At 37.3% G+C, this 17,038-nt stretch overlaps 1 long non-coding RNA gene across 1 annotated transcript; it reads right to left on the reverse strand.

The window, feature by feature from the left end:
• Nucleotides 1-15,279: 15,279 nt before the first annotated feature.
• On the reverse strand, nucleotides 15,280-16,731 carry LOC141281998 (uncharacterized). The gene is made up of 3 exons (XR_012336481.1): nucleotides 16,423-16,731; nucleotides 15,633-15,672; nucleotides 15,280-15,506 (listed from the first exon to the last, which is right to left on the reverse strand). It is a non-coding gene; the product is annotated as an uncharacterized lncRNA (long non-coding RNA).
• Between the last annotated feature and the right edge of the window lie 307 nt (nucleotides 16,732-17,038).

Below are 17,038 nucleotides of genomic sequence, written 5' to 3' on the forward strand. Positions count from 1 at the left end.
GGAGTTTGTTTTCATGTTAGTCTAACGTGACCAGTGTTATTGCTAAACGCAAATTAGCATGTTATGGTAGCCTTCGGGGCATCAGTGCATTAAAAACGAAATCGCTATGTCTATACTACTAATAATGCTCAAAATAACCCCACACTTACACTGTAGCACAATGAGGGTCTCTATATGTAAACCGAAGCATTGAGAACTTTGCAAGTGTACAGGCAGTTTATTAAAAACAAACACTTACCGTTCACGTCTGGATCACATATCCATGCGGGCGCCATCTTGGGAAAACTGAACTCTCGCGTGAAAGCACAACACCTGTTCCACAACAACGGGCAACAACGTTTCACGCGAGAGTTCAGTTTTCCCAAGATGGCGCCCGCATGGATATTTGATCCAGACGTGAACGGTAAGTGTTCCTTTTTAATAAACTGCCTGTACACTTGCAAAGTTCTCAATGCTTCGGTTTACATATAGAGACCCTCATTGTGCTACAGTGTAAGTGTGGTGTTATTTTGAGCATTATTAGTAGTATAGACATAGCAATTTCGATTTTAATGCACCGATGCCCCGAAGGCTACCATAACATGCTAATTTGCATTTAGCAATAACACTGGTCACGTTAGACTAGCATGAAAACAAACTCGAGTGAACGGTCGAACTCGGTACACGTTTGTTATTAACCCTAGGATCATTTCAAGGCGGAATTCCCCTTTAATTTATGAGAATAATGAAACCGCAGTGACTGTCAAGGTGATAGGACAAGAAACATTACTGCAGCTGAGCCAGATGGGTGTCCAGGACTTACATCATTTGGTATCTTATTTATATGTAGGCCTATGTGTGTATTTGCTGCTTGTATTTTTTAATCTACTTATATTGATGGTTTGAGATTTAAGGAACTTATATTTTGTTTACTAATGAATCATTGGAATATTGTATGTAATTACCTTCATCTGTGCATAATTAGCACTCCCATTTGTATTGTTCTCCACTTGGTGAAAATAATACCTTGATTTACCTTGCTGAAACATTGGTGGTAATTAATAAACTCTGCTTCAGTGAGTGTCGGGCGCCACCTAGTGGGCAGTGCTGAACAGTGCTCGCCATAGCCTACAGGTATACAAATCACTTTCGCACCATTTATCTCGAGATATTTGGTGCAAAACAGAGAGCACACGAAAAAGAGTGTTTGAAACTCGTAGCAGCAGATTCAAGCAGTTGTATTTATGTACTTGTGTTTGTGCTAGAAAATATTTAAAAAATTAAAAAATATTTGTGAAAAAAACAATTGTACACACATGCAACTCTCATCGCACAGATGCACAAACTGATTTGCGAATGTACAAAATTTGTGTGTGACTTCACATATTTTGATGCAGGTGTTCAAGTAGGTTATGCACCATATTTACTGCAGCAATTGTAGCAAAAAACGTGAGCTTGTGAGTTTCTTAATCTGTGATTTGTAAAATGGGATTTGTGCAGCTGCACTGAAGGATTTGTGAATGTGTAACTGTTGTGTTGTATTTGAGGGAAAGAAAAAAAATCTACAAGTTTGCAACTCTTCATCTGTGACTTCAAATTTACTGATACACATGTGTGGATAATCTCTACAAATACAAATTTTACTGTCACAAGTGTGCAGTTGTTTTGCACCAAATATACCTTCATACTATAACAGTGAGTTTGTTAATGTGCTGCTGTGGCGGAGTTATCTGAAGGCTGCCAAATGTCATGTACTCTTCTCCTCCACCTGCATGTTAGATTGTGGGAGCTCTATCAGGGTTGTTTTTCTCTGGAGGAAGTATGAGCTCTGGTACAGGATCCATTGATAAACTCTATGATAACCTTAAACTTCCAGTAAAGCATTTAATTCTACAGAGGTTTCAGTTAAAAAACTGACCTGTCAGTTGAGTCTGGGTTATCCCAAGTTTTTTGTTTATCTTCATTGCCATTGCCTAGCTAACAACTTTTAATTTGTTCCAAAACGTCTGTTTATGGCACTTCTTAAACAAGGAATTAATGACAACAACCCTAATTAGTGTAAACAGAGCCTGCAGCAATTAGCAGTCAATATCGTAGTGCTGTCAAAGTTATGAGGTGAGTGACAGAAAACAGGTTACAGGGCTCTGGGTAGGTGAAATCAAGGGTCAGCATGGAAAGGGACTCATGCTATAAAACATTTTCAACTCTGACCGTTATATTCATGTGGCAGTCAGTTTTTTTTTTAGAAAACTATTATATAACTATATATAATTCTGCTGAAAAATAGCATTCGAATATTAGCATTCAAATCATGTTTTGCAGGGTTGTAGCAGGCGTTTTAAAAATTAGGGGGACAGCTCTCAAGTGATGTGACCAGGCAGAAGAGGAGTCAAGAATAAAAGTAACTGCGCAAGCAACAGATTTGCTCATAACACTCACTTGTGATTGGCTGAATGTTAGTTCATTCAAATTTAAGTAACAAACCAGAGAACATGTGCAGAAATATTGGCACTGGGTCAAAAAGTGTTTGGGACAGAATCACCTTTTTCTAAAAGTATTGACCAATCCCCTGATGTTTATCGATCTGTCTGCCTGTACGTCTGTCTATCTTTCTGTGGCAGAATGTGAATGCATTTAGGCATATGGTCAAGGCCAAGAATCATAATATATTATTTCCAAATAATTAAGTGCATTTCATTGAACAATTTGTACAAACATGGCATCATCCCATGACTTATACCCTAGGGTAAATTTGAAAGGTGAGAATGAAAATTGTTCATGTGAGAGTGAAAATTGTTCATGTTTAAGTGCTATTATTTGGTCCCCAGTGCTTCTATGAACCTCGAAAATGTGAAAAAGATCAACCCAGTAACTGAGAGTTTTGGTAAACCGTTCTCTGCAAGCATGTGAAAACACATGTCATTGAAATCTGGCTACCCTTGTGATGTCAGAATGGCATAATACCACCCCTTAATCTGCACAATCCAACCACAGCACTGCCAATTTCTGCAGAGATAAGCTTATTTGCATTTTAAACGACACCCCCAAAAACAGCACATTTTTGCTCACACCTACAAAGTGGCAATTTTAACATGCTATAATAAATTATCTATATGGTATTCTAAGCTAAAACTTCACTTACGTATCCAGGGACACCAAAGATTGCCCCTTTAATACTTAACAAGACTGCTTTTGAGTGCTTTTAAATGTGTGTATGTGTTGGTACACACATAAAAAGCTTGTGTTAGCATCTTCTTACTCTCAAATCGTTTAATATTAAAACATTTGCAGATTTAAAGATGCAATTTGTATTATCTGCGCTGCTAGATGGCGCCAGATCAAATCCATAACAATGACGTAGATTAATGATGCTCTGAAGCAGCGTGGACTGATGGGATTTGTTGTCTTTAACTCAAACGCTGATGGCCATCAATCAGATGGGAACGAGAAATCATGTTACACATGAGGTAAAGTAATCAAGTTTTATAAATGTTGTGGTTGATGACATCGGGTTTTTTTTTCGTTATGTAAGGTTTCAGGTAAGTTAATATTCAAAACGCAATTGTTAGTCATAGATGTTACAGTTTTAGTCCAACACGATGGTTTGTTAACACAGCACAGAATTAAGTGTTCAGATGAACAAACTTACCATAAAAAAGCAAGTGGCCCGACAGACGCGATTACTTCCGCATTTGTCCACGACACTGTTGTCATGTGGTTTTTACGTCAGTAAAGGCTGTAACAAAGGGTAACGTAGATATTAACGTCATTTACAGGTGACCCGTGTCACTGTTTAGGGCAGCAATTTTCTCATAATTTACAAGTAGTTGAAAACATTATAGATATTGTTAGTAATCAGCTAGACAAAATATATAACACCGGACTAGTGTTTTTTGGATATTTTACTGCAAATATCTTACAAATTGTACCTTTAAAAACACATGCAAATGATAAACTTTCTGTATAAATGGCTATTTTTGAATAAAGCGCATTTAAACAATTACTATTTATTCAAGTCAATAAAATTTTTTATTTAGCACTTTTCACAATAGGAAATTGTATCAAAGCAGCTTTACATTACTAGAAGCAGGGCAAAACACAGAAACATCAACAGACAACATAAGTAGCAAAATACAGTGGCTATGAATAAACTTAACAAGCGAGCGTGTTGATGATTTAACGTAGAAGAGGGTGCTAAGTTAAGCCCCTTGGAGAAAAACCTACCGCATTTTTTAGCCAGGAGGAAAAAAGTCCTAGGAGGAAAAAACCCTTGGGATATGTGTGTGTGTGTGTGTGTGTGTGTGTGTGTGTGTGTAAGGAGGATAAGGAGATTAAACGGGTTAAACAGGAGATGTAAAGCTGGGTATCATCCGGATAGCAGTGAAAACGTATGTTAAGTTTCCAGATAATGTCTCCTAGAGGTAACATATATAACAAGAACAGGATAGGACCTAAAACTGATCCCTGCGGTACGCTGTATTTAACCGATGAGTGATATGACTCTTTCTCATTAACATAAACAAAATGATAGCGATTTGTTAGATATGATCTAAACCAGGCTAACACCTGACCACTGATGCCAACATAGTTTTCTAGTCTATTAAGTAAGATGTCAAAATGAAAATAAATAGGCTACTCTCTGATTTTGTAGACTTAGGACGGTTTCACATTTGGTGCGATTGCCTGGTCCGAACCCGAGTTCGATTGCTCTCCCCTCCCCATGCCCCCCATGGACTGTGTTGACATATTATTTTTGCATCCGAACCACGGTACGCTTGCATCTTTAAGCTGCAGCCGGCGCGTTCTCATGTTGCTTGGCAACCGCTGTAAACGAGAAGACGACAAGCGTGATTGACGAACTGCAAGCAGAGAGATGATTTCTGAATGCCTCCGCAAAAATTGACGTCGGCGGACAGTCCATTGTCATCAAAACGACTTTAGTATGTTTGGGGCAGACAGACACAAGTGCGTTTCTGTATTATTTCTTTGAAAACAAAACCAAAGGTTTAAAAAAATAAGAACAAAAGTCAAGCAAGCATTCTATGCATTTTGTTGTCAAGGTAAGTGCACGCACACAAACACACACGTCTGTTTTGGTGGGACATTCCATATAATACGTAATTAACAGTGGTTCACTTCCGCGATTTGGTACGATTGCGCTCACATTAGCAGCAAACCGATCTGGAGTTCACATGAACCGGACCCCAGACCACCCTTTTTAAGCGGACTCGAGTACGTTTCGCGGGTGCGCACCCGAGTTCGGAAGACAGCGTTCACATCATCCAAATGTACCGAACTCTGATGTCAATGGAACCCGGGTGCGCACCAAAAGTGCTAATGTGAAAACGCCCTAATTTGTATGAAATGTGAATTTCTCTCTATAGGCATGTTCACTGGCACAAATAAATGTCTTCTTGGTATTTTAGACACAATCATAATCTTTACTTTTGCTGGTTCTTTGTGGCAAGTTTTATGCGTGTGCTTGATTGTGGAATATGCTATTTTACTTAAACGCTCATTATGGTTTAGTAGCCAATATTCTCTCCTGTATATTTAAGTAGGCTATAATTAAATAATATAAATGGGTGATTTGTCGAGTAATGGCTTAAATGAACAATCAACTAGAAAAAAAACTTTATTCTGGGGCAGCCCTTATTTTACATATTTGCAGTCTGAGCAAGCGGAATGTTAAAAAAATTGCTCCACTCACATGCTCTTCACTGAATTAGGCTAATGAAATAATGATAAAAAACACAAATGCTTGATCAAGGGCCAGACCCGATGTTGTGTTGAAGTCTTTTCCCCCTATGTTTCCCTTTAGTGTAGTGTTTTTATAGCGTTTTTATCACGTTATACATGTATTATTTATATATATTAAAAAATGTAATGGCTACTGAGATGTATTTGTGCATTTATGTAATGTATCTTCATTGTTCGTAATGGTAAGAACAATAATAGATTCTCTCCACTGGCAGAATCTAAACTCTACTGCATTCCTATACTTTTAAAATAGCAATTCAATGTGGAAGTAATCCAATTACTCAGAATACGTTACTCAGATTGAGTAATGTAACGGAATACGTTACAGATGACATTTTTGGGCATGGATCCTGTATTCTGTAACAAAATACATTTTGAAAGTATCCTTCCCAACACTGAGTGTATGTACTTTATGACGAATGCGGATGGCGGAAACACAGAACGGAAACACAGGAGCGAAAGTCACAAGTTAAAACGAGTATTTTAGAGAAAATAGCGGAGAATAGCGCAGAATTTTGACAATATATAAAACAGTTTCATGAGGTAAAAGTATTAAGATCTTAAAATTTTAAAGCAGAATTTAGTTTTTTATCCATTATCTTTTGATAATTAGTATACCTCCTAAGACCAAGGGGAGGCACAGTGACTCAGTGGGTAGCCCTGTTGCCTCAAAGCAAGAAGGTCCCCAGTTCGAGCCCTCGCTAGGGCAGGTGGCCCTAGCGAGGGCTGTGTGGAGTTTCTGCATGTTCTCCCTGTGTCAGCGTGGGTTTATTCCGGGTACTCCGGTTTCCTCCCACAGGCCAAAAACATGCAAGTTAGGCAAATTGGATATACTACATTTTCTCTACCCCAACCTGTGTATGGATCAACTTGAATAAAACTTGTGTATGGATTAACTTGTTTTCTCTCAATGAATATAGCCGTAGATGCTGGAATGGCGTTAAGAAATAAAGGAAGAAGAAGTTGGCCAAAGACTGCATTTGCAGTGATACATCTCATTCAGCTGGAAATCAAAAAATGTAAAGACATTTTGTCCACTCAGTTGACACCCACACACTCCCTCCATTCCCCTAAGATAAAAAAGATATAGACTAAGAGTTCTTTCTCAGTGTCTTGTCTCAGTGAAGCTGTCTTTCCATCAGTGCTATGATTTACAGGTCAACAATTGAGAGCCTCAGAGATTTCCTTTTCCATTTCTTTCTAGACTAATGGTAGATAACAATGATTGGCCTCAGAAAACTTCAAACTAGTTTTCAGCACCCTGGAGTCTGTCTGTGTTTCTGTAAGACCAAGCACTTCCACCCTTGAGGACTTTATCTTCTTTAGAGAAAAAAACATCAACATGAGCCTTTTTAAAGCTTTCAAAACAGAACACATATTTCTCTGCACACACTAACTTTACAAAAACACTGGAAATCTGACTCAAAATGAAATTATTCTGTAAAAGAGTAACACTTGTTTTCCCTTCACAAGATACATACAGTCAATCAAAGTACACCAGGTCTCAAAATACTGGCTATTGTTGACATTACAAAAACTGCATAGACTTTTGTTTCAGTTTTACATGTATTTGCATGCAACATGCAATCAACCTTTTTTTACACAAAATCTTGGTTGGGAACTGTATGTCCACATGTACAGTAATGTTCATATTCAAAAGCATTCCAGTAAAAAGCAAATCAGTTTATTTCCCTTTGCCGTTGACATTATTGAGGAGCTTTCCTCTTCCCCCAGAGGGTAACTTTCGAGGGACAAAAAATTCTACATATACATTACTGTATGCCATTTACACGCAATGTGTAAAAAATTAACACATCTTTTTTTGCAGTTTAGAAACAATCCATGTAAAATGCAACACTTACCAGTTGGTTTGTTGAAAGATGCATATAATGGAGGCAACCGTTGACCGCCACAAATTGGGCTGCACTCTTTCACCCCAGCATCTCTTAGTGAATCAGTGAATTTCATCACTTACTGTTCTTGCAGCCCTTGGAATGCCTCCACCACACATTCTTACACTTCTACATTGCCCTCTCTTTGGCCTGCTCTTCTCCCTGGCCCTGCTCCTCTCACTGCATCTCTCACTGCTCATGCACCTCTCACTGCACCCCTAACCGCATCTCTCACTGCTCCTGCACCTCTTACTGCACCTCTCACTGTACCTCTCACTGTCCTGCACCTCTTACTCCATCTCTCACTGCTCCTGCACCTCTCGCTGCATCTCTCACTGCATCTCTCACTGCTCCTGCACCTCTCGCTGCATCTCTCACTGCCCTGCACCTCTCGCTGCATCTCTCACTGCTCCTGCACCTCTCGCTGCATCTCTCACTGCATCTCTCACTGCTCCTGCACCTCTCACTGCATCTCTCACTGCTCCTGCACCTCTCACTGCATCTCTCACTGCCCTGCACCTCTAACTGCACCTCTCACTTCATCTCTCACTGCCCTGCACCTCTTACTGCATCCCTCACCTGCTATTCTGCCTGGGCCCCTTGCTCTTACTCTTCCTTGTCCAGACATTACAGTGTTTTTTTGTTTCTGTTTCCAAAAACATCACTCCTCAAAGTCCTCCTTTTACTGTATAAGTGTCAATGTAATAGAAAAAAACCCCTGCCAATGAGTCTAAGCCAGACTGGAATCAGCTGTGGTTGGCCCAATTTACCCAACATAAAGGTTTTTATACTGTATTTAAGGTTTGGAATATTTTTATTGCTATTTTGCTGTTGTTGTTATAAAACATGTCTTTCATTTTGTGGCTCCTGTGTAGGTTGTCAATTCAGCAGAAAAGTTTGCCATTCTCTCTGTTTACAGACAAGAGGTGAGCACACATGAACGCGCCAATGACGTATGGTGTCTGCGTGGACTAGCTGCGCGGTGAGCATTGAAATTACGCTTACGGATGAGGGACAAAAAAGGCAACGTCCGTTCGGACCGAAATCTTTAATTGTTTGAAAATGTTTTGGTCCTACGCCTTTCACAGATCACATAAATTTCTACAAATAAATTTAAACAACTCAAAATAGTGATTGCTATCAGGATGTGAGGAGCCTTTTAACCAGCATAACTAAAAATGTTTCAGGATCAAATCTGTTACCCTACCTTTAATAAAGGCATGTGCAGAGAAGCATGCCTTAAATGTCAGCGCTTACTAGGGCTGTCACTTTTTATTCGATATTCGAATATGCATTCGAACTTGACGTGAAATATCCGTATTCGAACTATAAATAAACCATCCGGTTTTTTAAATGCCATGTGTAGCGCATTTTTTACAGTAACACCTCGTAATAGGAAGGAGGCTGAGAGTGAGACCGACGACTGCAACTGTGCGCAAGAGACTTTGAATCAAATGGGACTAAAATGAACCTCATGTGCATGTCAAGATAGAATTATAGTTTGTATATAAAATTACATATTGTTTATAGTGTTAAATATTATAGCAGAATAAAAAGCTTGTGTTAATACGTTCGCATTATGAAATTAGCATGTATGAAGATAATTTAATCATTTTTACAACGCAATGTAAACTTTATATTAAACAACAACAGCATTTGTCTTGTAAACGGATTTTAAATGATCATGTGCTGACTGTCGCGCGTCACATAGACGACAGAGTCAAGTGAGATCTGCTTAACTCAGCGGTAAGTTTAATTTCATCTCAAGTATCAAAGGGTTTGTGCTCTCTATGAAAACGGGCAAGCAAACAGCATGCGCAGCGTTAATGTACTTGTGAATGACGGCGCACAAATGCGCGGGATAGGCTTTGTATATGTGCTTGTTGTCAATGACAGTTCTTGTCACAAACACGCTCAAGCGCGGGATATGTGTGCTTGTCAATGGTGGGCATTAAATCCGCGGAATTCCGCTGAGTTTTCTGCCGAAATCTGCGGGCGCGAATTCCGTTTGCGTCTGCCTATATACTCCTGCTGCTATTTAAGTTGTCACGTTATTGTTTGTAACTCTTCTGAATCATTTTTATATATATATATAAGTTTGTTATTCATAAGTTGATAACCTGCTGTTTCAAACATTAAGTAAAAAAGTAATCCAGACAACCCTGTGTATGACTGTCACTGTTAATAATTTTGTGATTGAATCTCCATTACGGTGGGTTTTTGATTCGCGTGGGGGGGGGGTGCCTAGATATTCGAATATATTCGGATACATTGCATGATATTCGAAATCCGTTCGAATTTGATTTTTCTCAAAAGTGACAGCCCTAGCGCTTACTGTGAGCAAGAAGTCTATTTCCATCAGGTCAAGACTAGAGATCGACCGATACTCATTTTTTAAAACCGATGCCGATAACAAATATTTGGATGCTTATGTGTCTGATAACCGATATGCTGAACCGATTTATAGCACAAATAAGATGTGTTACAAATGCCTCATAAGCAATGTAAGTATACTCAAAGACCTTTTAAAGAAATCGTGTCACTCCGCTGTCATATTTACTGTGCACGCTGCTGCTGCTGTGAGCTCCTCTCCTCAGATGCGTCCAGCGCGCAATTCTCAATTCTCTCGTTTAACGGTCAATCCGATATTACAAAACCGATATCCGATCATCGGAAAATGCTCAAATATCTTGGAAAATATCAGAAAACAGATATATCGGTCGATCTCTAGTCAAGTCCCAATGAGACAGCAGTATCCAAATGTGATCCAAATGGATCACATTTGTTAGCATGTTTTTTACTTCAAAATAATGGCCCAAAGTCCCTGAAATGTGACGAGTTAAGATTTGCTTAATGAGATCGACAGGCCATAAATCGTAATCAGACGGTTATACATGCAATCGTCATCCGGACATGTTGCTGTTGAATGTTCATAAGAAGAGACCTGTCTGGGGACCATCTTTTTTTTTTATGGCATTTACTTTTTATGCAATTCCAGTATAATGCCTGATAAAGCTCATATGACTGCTTTGTTAACAAGGGTAACGATGATAATCGCTTAAAGTAACAACTAAAATAAGTGAATTTGCACTCTTATTTAGCCCATATGGTATTTTTGTTCTGGTATTTTTTGTTTAATTTAGCCTATTTTCACAAAACTGAAATCAGACCGTTCTGTTTTCTCCTTTTAAATCTTAAAATTATAAAGTAAATTAGAGAACAAATTAATCTAATTTCTTATGCCGCAATAATTTTTACAAAACGATACAAACGTTGTAGGCAGCATCAGCCCTTCGTTGAGAGTACAATCTCAACTATACACATATCAATACTGAGATATGTGCCCAGCTTCTTGAAAACAAATCTTGGAATTTCAGTAAAAAAAACTTCAACTGAATTAAACTGAAGATTGTAATATTCCTGTTTGGACGTAACCATCACTATCACGCACACACACACACACACACATTCTGGTTTCCATGTTTTGTGGGGACATTTCAAAGATGTAATGCATTCTCTACTGTACAAACTGTATATTATATTTCCCTTTGCTACCCCATTCCATAACCCCAACCATCACAGAAACCTTTCTCCTACTTCACATTTTCAAGATACATCATTCTGTTTGATTTATAAGCTTGTTTCCTCATGTGGACATCAAAATGTCCCCTCAAGGTCACCAAAATACTGATATTCCTATCTTTGTGGGGACAGTTGGTCCCCAAAACGTGATAATTACCAGGCACACACACACACACACATTAAGACTAAGGATTTGTAAATTTTCTTCAAGGTCAATTCATCTTTATAATGTTAATTTTCTAATGATGTGAATTAATTTGGTTTATTAAAAGGTCAAATGGAAACAAGTGTGTCATGGTTAAAGAAGGGGGCGAGTAAGCAGGGCTGTCAGGATGACTAATTACGTAGAGCAGCAGGTCTCACTGTGGGGTGTTAACAATCACTGCGCTTGAGTAAGAGCTATTTGACAGCACATTTAGTGTGTGTCAGCTGATCTAAACAGAAGCACCTTTGTTGGCACTTTGTTCCTCTGGATTACACCTTGCTGCTAATGTCAACAGCTGCCAAACATCTTTAGGGGCCATTTAAAATGCTGGAAAATTAAATCAATTAAAATTACCATCTCTGCCAGATCTTGTTTAAACCACCATAAAAAAACACTATTCTGAAGTTCAGGATCATCATTAATGCAATCATTAATAAAATGCTGCCTAAAATTTCTTGTTAACAACTGTAAGTGTTGCATGATCCTCTTAAATAAAACCTAATATAAAAACTTTAATACATTAGACATACTGTATTGAAATAATAGTTCACCCAGAAATCCTCACCTTCAGTCCATCCTAGGTATATATGACTTTTTTCTTTCAGCCGAACATAATCTGAAGACAAAATTTGAAGTAATATTTTGGCTCTACCCAGCTTTACAATAAGATTGGATAGTGCCCCAATTTTAATGCTTAATAAAAGTGAATCCATCCATCAAAACTAATTCATACAGTTATGAAATGTCTTCTGAAATAAAGTGATGGTTTTTGTACACTGAAAAAAAAAATCCTTTCAATTTACGTAATTTTAATGTGTACATCGGTCCCACATAATCCGATTGTGTTAAACCAACATAATTTTCCTCGTTTAATTTTTATGTGTCAGACCAAAACATTTTAATTGTTTCAAGTAGTCTAATATAAATATGTTGACTCAAAGTGCTATTTCTCTTTACTATAACACATTTATTTTGTAATGTTTAAGTAATTTTATTATGTAAGGGGACTAGATTTTCATCTGTAATTCCAACATGCTTTTTTTAATGCTTATATTATGGGATTATGTAACTCTAAAGCAATTTCATTATGTTTCTGGCACCAGAATAATCATCCATAATTATCCAAATGTTATTTATTTCTTTTTTAAATACAAAATACATTTGCATTGGCATAAAAAGCAAAGAGTTTTAAACAAAAGTTTAGTGATATTGAGGCAAACCACTGCTTTCAGATAATCAATTCATTTAAATCACTACACATTAATTCAACAACAGTCAATAACTATTACAACAATCAGCACATGAAGTACATACAAAGGGGCAATTTCCCAAACAGGTTGTAGATTAATCCATGACTAGGCCCTAGTTATATTAGGATATTTTTTACAAAAAAAGTTTACAAACAAACCTACCTTACAAAAACAACACTGGAGTACATCTTGAGACAAAACAATGGCACTGATATATTTCAAGATATGTCAGTGCAATATGTTTTCAAATTAAGGCATTGCAAAAGTCTGGGACTAGAAAAAGCCCCATCTGTAAAACTGACCCAAATGTTTAAAATCGTTACTCTCACAGTAGATTTAGAAGTGCTAAAGCACAAACACTGCATTCCAAGAGACATGCAAAACAGTAAGTACTATTATTTTTTAAATGGATTTACAAACTGGAAAATATCAATCCTTCAGAAAGTCAGAGCTACAGCATTTGTATAAACTGATAATCAAAGATTCAACAAAAACAAAATACAACAACCATTTCCAAAATCAACTCTGAGCAGCAAACGGTTAATGTTTTAATAAGAAAAAACACTTAAAACAGATAAATAAAAAAGAACATAAATGAGCAGCACAGTCTTTCTGATCCTTTCACTGAAAGAAACGGTTCGTTAAAGTTACGCTCAATGCAGTTCCATTAAAATCTTTTGGATTTCTTCAAAAATAAAGCTGAGATCAGGATAGCTCAGGTTTAAGGCATACATCAGCTCAAACAACATGGAACGATGTTGCAACACCTTCATGCCTTCCAGGACTATACAAAGATCCTCTTCTTCATCACAAGAAGCATGTTGTTTGAGAGCACAAATCCCAACAGTGGTGTCTTCAAATGACCACACTGATGCTGACTTCATTCATGCCCTGTACAAAACAGACAAATGTAGTTAAAGAAACAGAAAAAAAGTTACTGTTACAATAAAAGTGTCATTGGAAATTAGTACAATGCAAACAAATATAAATGTAAGTATACAGACCCATGTGCATTGCCACAGCATATTACAATTGGTTACAAATATATGGGTTACAAAGCAAGGCAGCTGCACTGTCCACTGCTCTGTGTGTGTGTGTGTGTGTGTTCACTACACTGAGATGAGTTAAATCAGGGATTCCCAAAGTGTGGTACGCGCACCCCCAGGGGTACGCGAGCTGCCACCAGGGGGTGCGCGAGAGGAAAAATGTAATGGCGGTCTGTTTCTTTAAGTGAGATTTTTCCATACAATAAATAAATAAAAAAAATGAACAGTAAACATTTCCTTTGTAATCGCTTTTATTTTAAATAAAAAACTATAATTTATTAGTTTTTGATAGAAATGTAGAAGACAGCTGCTGTCTTTTTCTACGCACTGCAGCCGCTATATGCGTGCCAACTCGTTTCATTCATTCCATATATATTATAAATATGCTTAACTGACTGAAATCAGGGAAACTGTCATGTGGGACGTCTTATGATAAAGTTGTTAGTCACGAAGGAGGAGAGGGACCAAGAGAGAGAGACTTTTTATGGCAAAAATAGAAATAATGAAATGTGACGAGACATGGGCACAGGATACGCGAGCAATGTGTTTTCATGCATGGTAAAGAGACCGCCAATGAATTATATAATAAAATACATAAATACTTACTGTAGAGAACTTATTAAAAGCTTTCATTTAATTTTGTTTGAAACTTGAGCTGTTATAATGAATCTGCAAACTATTATACACCTTTTGTGCGAACAGTAAAGGCTTTCGTTAATGTGTTTGATGGGTCTGCACGTGACGCACTGGCGGTAAACATGAGGAAACCTCTCATATGTCATCTATTAGCTGACGGCAGTAAGTGTACGTTTTTTACCATAGTAAACTCGAATGGCGTCTAAATATCACAGTGGTTAAACGCATACACGGGGGCGCGCATCATCTACGCTGAGCGTAGTTTCAGATGGTGCAATAGGCGTAAATATTTTTCACAATGTTGGACGTAGCTAAGCCCGACGTAGGACTATTACACCCAACTTCTTAACGTCCGGCTAGTGCAACCGGCCCTTGGTTATTTGCGCATGATTAAACATGAGTATTTATGGTGAGAAAACAAAGCTTTTTTGGATTTTTTTTTAAATGGGGATTGGGGGTGCGGCAACCCGGTGGGACATAGAAGGGGGTACGCAGGAAAAAAAGTTTGGGAACCCCTGAGTTAAATAAAGAGGCCACATTTCGAGTGTGTGCTACCATACCTGACAATCACAGCAAAAGTGAATTCTCTCATTTTCTCACTGTCATGTTGTTATAAACCTGTATAAATGTCTTTGTTCTGATGAACACGAAGGAAGACATTTATTTTGAGGAATGTTTGCAACCAAACTGTTCATGAGCCCCATTCACTTCCATAGTATTATATTTCCCCACTATGGAAGTGAATGGGGCTTATGATTGGTTTGGGAACAAACATTCCTCAAAATATCTTCCTTAGTGTTCATCAGAACAAAGACATTTATACAGGTTTGTAACAACATGATAGGGAGTAAGTGATGAGAATTTTTATTTTTGGGTGAACTACCCCTTTAAATCTTCCCAGGTGGTTTAATGACTCGTGTGCCAAAAGATGTAACTAAAACATACTACATTTTCTGTACTTCCAACAATGTTTACACATTTTTATGTCTATGAATCTATATTACTTACTTCTGTCATTTGATCATTCATTGTTTGAAGTCTTTTTGCTAGCTGTCCTCCTTTCTGATAGAAGAGTTTCGTCAGGTTTTTGGATTGGAGGTCCAGGTGACACGCAGGAACATAAGACAGTAGTGATTCTTTTAAATTCAGCATTTATCTGAAAACAAATTAACCAACCATTGTATATTTGAGTACTGCGAGTCAAAGAATAATACATGTATATTAGTTACAAAAATAAGATTTAGCTCCTAACAGCAGTAAAACAGTGATAGGAATTACTTACCAATGCTTTTGAGTGTGTAGCGCATGCAAGGATGATGGACCTATAAGTGGAAATATTCAGAGGTGAAATCAACACACAACCTCAAATGATTAAGGTCACACATACACAGAGCAATAATGAAATAAGTATTATATCTGTCATAGGACGCAATTTTGGACAAAATGAGATCTTAAAACAAGGTGCTCTTCTGAAAACGTCAGCTTTAAGGTGTGGCACTTCAAAGCAATTTTTTCAGTTAATATACCAGACGTCACGCGAGGCATTTAAAAAAAGCTTTTTCTAATTGAATCAAGTGTTGCTCGTGGCGTAGCGAAGTCACGAATAACTGACGCGGGTCTGTTCATCTGATTAAGCAGACAGTTTGTTTCATACGCAATGTCATTATTAAAGTAGTCAATTAATATCATCTGGTAAATTACTTGCATGGATAACTTTACTCTGGACAGAATAACGTTTGGTTAGCGTTTTATTTGTCCTGAACCGTTTCCATAGAACAACTGAGTAAAAAGTGCCTCAAAAGTCAACTCAAATCTGACAGTTTTCAACTCGGATAAAACTACCAAACGTGAAATAACGTTATACAGCTGACATTTTTAAAATGCTGTTTTTCTTTATGAGCCTTACACTTACTGACTGACTGACTGACTGTAACGTTAACTTAGTCCACCAACATCCTCCAAACTCATTTTTACTACAAGTCATTGCAATGGCTACATATTGTAAAAAAAAATGTCTATCTAGTGAAGATGTATCACGTATAAAGTGAACATAAATAAATAATAGAACTTACTTTAATAACGTGGTGTCCGTCTGAGAGAGTTCTTCTGACTGACTGCTGCTGAGTCTTCATTTTGGCGCCCAAAACAAACGATGTTTATTCTTCCTTTATGGCGATTGACGTCCTTTTTATTGAGCGTTACTGCCACCTTCTGTTTAGGAGGTGCCATTTTGTGTGCAAACTCAATTTTATTGCTTTAAGTATTCAATTAAATCAATTTTAATCAATGTGAGAATAATGTGTTCATTTTACATTCAAACAAAACATTTTCATCATAATCAATTAAATTATGTTTACACAAGGAATATAAATATTTTGTGTTGCATATACATGTTTATTTTATTTAAATTCAAAGACCCACCAAGTCCATTTTTTTCAGTGTAAGGAATATATTTATATTTTTATTATTTATGTTTTTTATTCTTTACAAACTATAATCACTGACTTCCTTGTCAGTATGATCAAGCACATATTCAAATGTATACAAAACTCATAGCTTAACCCATCAGAGAAGATATTTAATAAGGTTTGGATTAGTTTTTGATGATTGATTTCATTTTTATGGAGCTTTAAAAATGGGGCACTATCACATGCCATTATAAATCTGAGACGAGCCAACAAATTATTT

This window comes from Paramisgurnus dabryanus, chromosome 3 (genome assembly GCF_030506205.2).
Source record: "Paramisgurnus dabryanus chromosome 3, PD_genome_1.1, whole genome shotgun sequence".
In the NCBI taxonomy this organism is placed as follows: Eukaryota; Metazoa; Chordata; class Actinopteri; order Cypriniformes; family Cobitidae; genus Paramisgurnus; species Paramisgurnus dabryanus.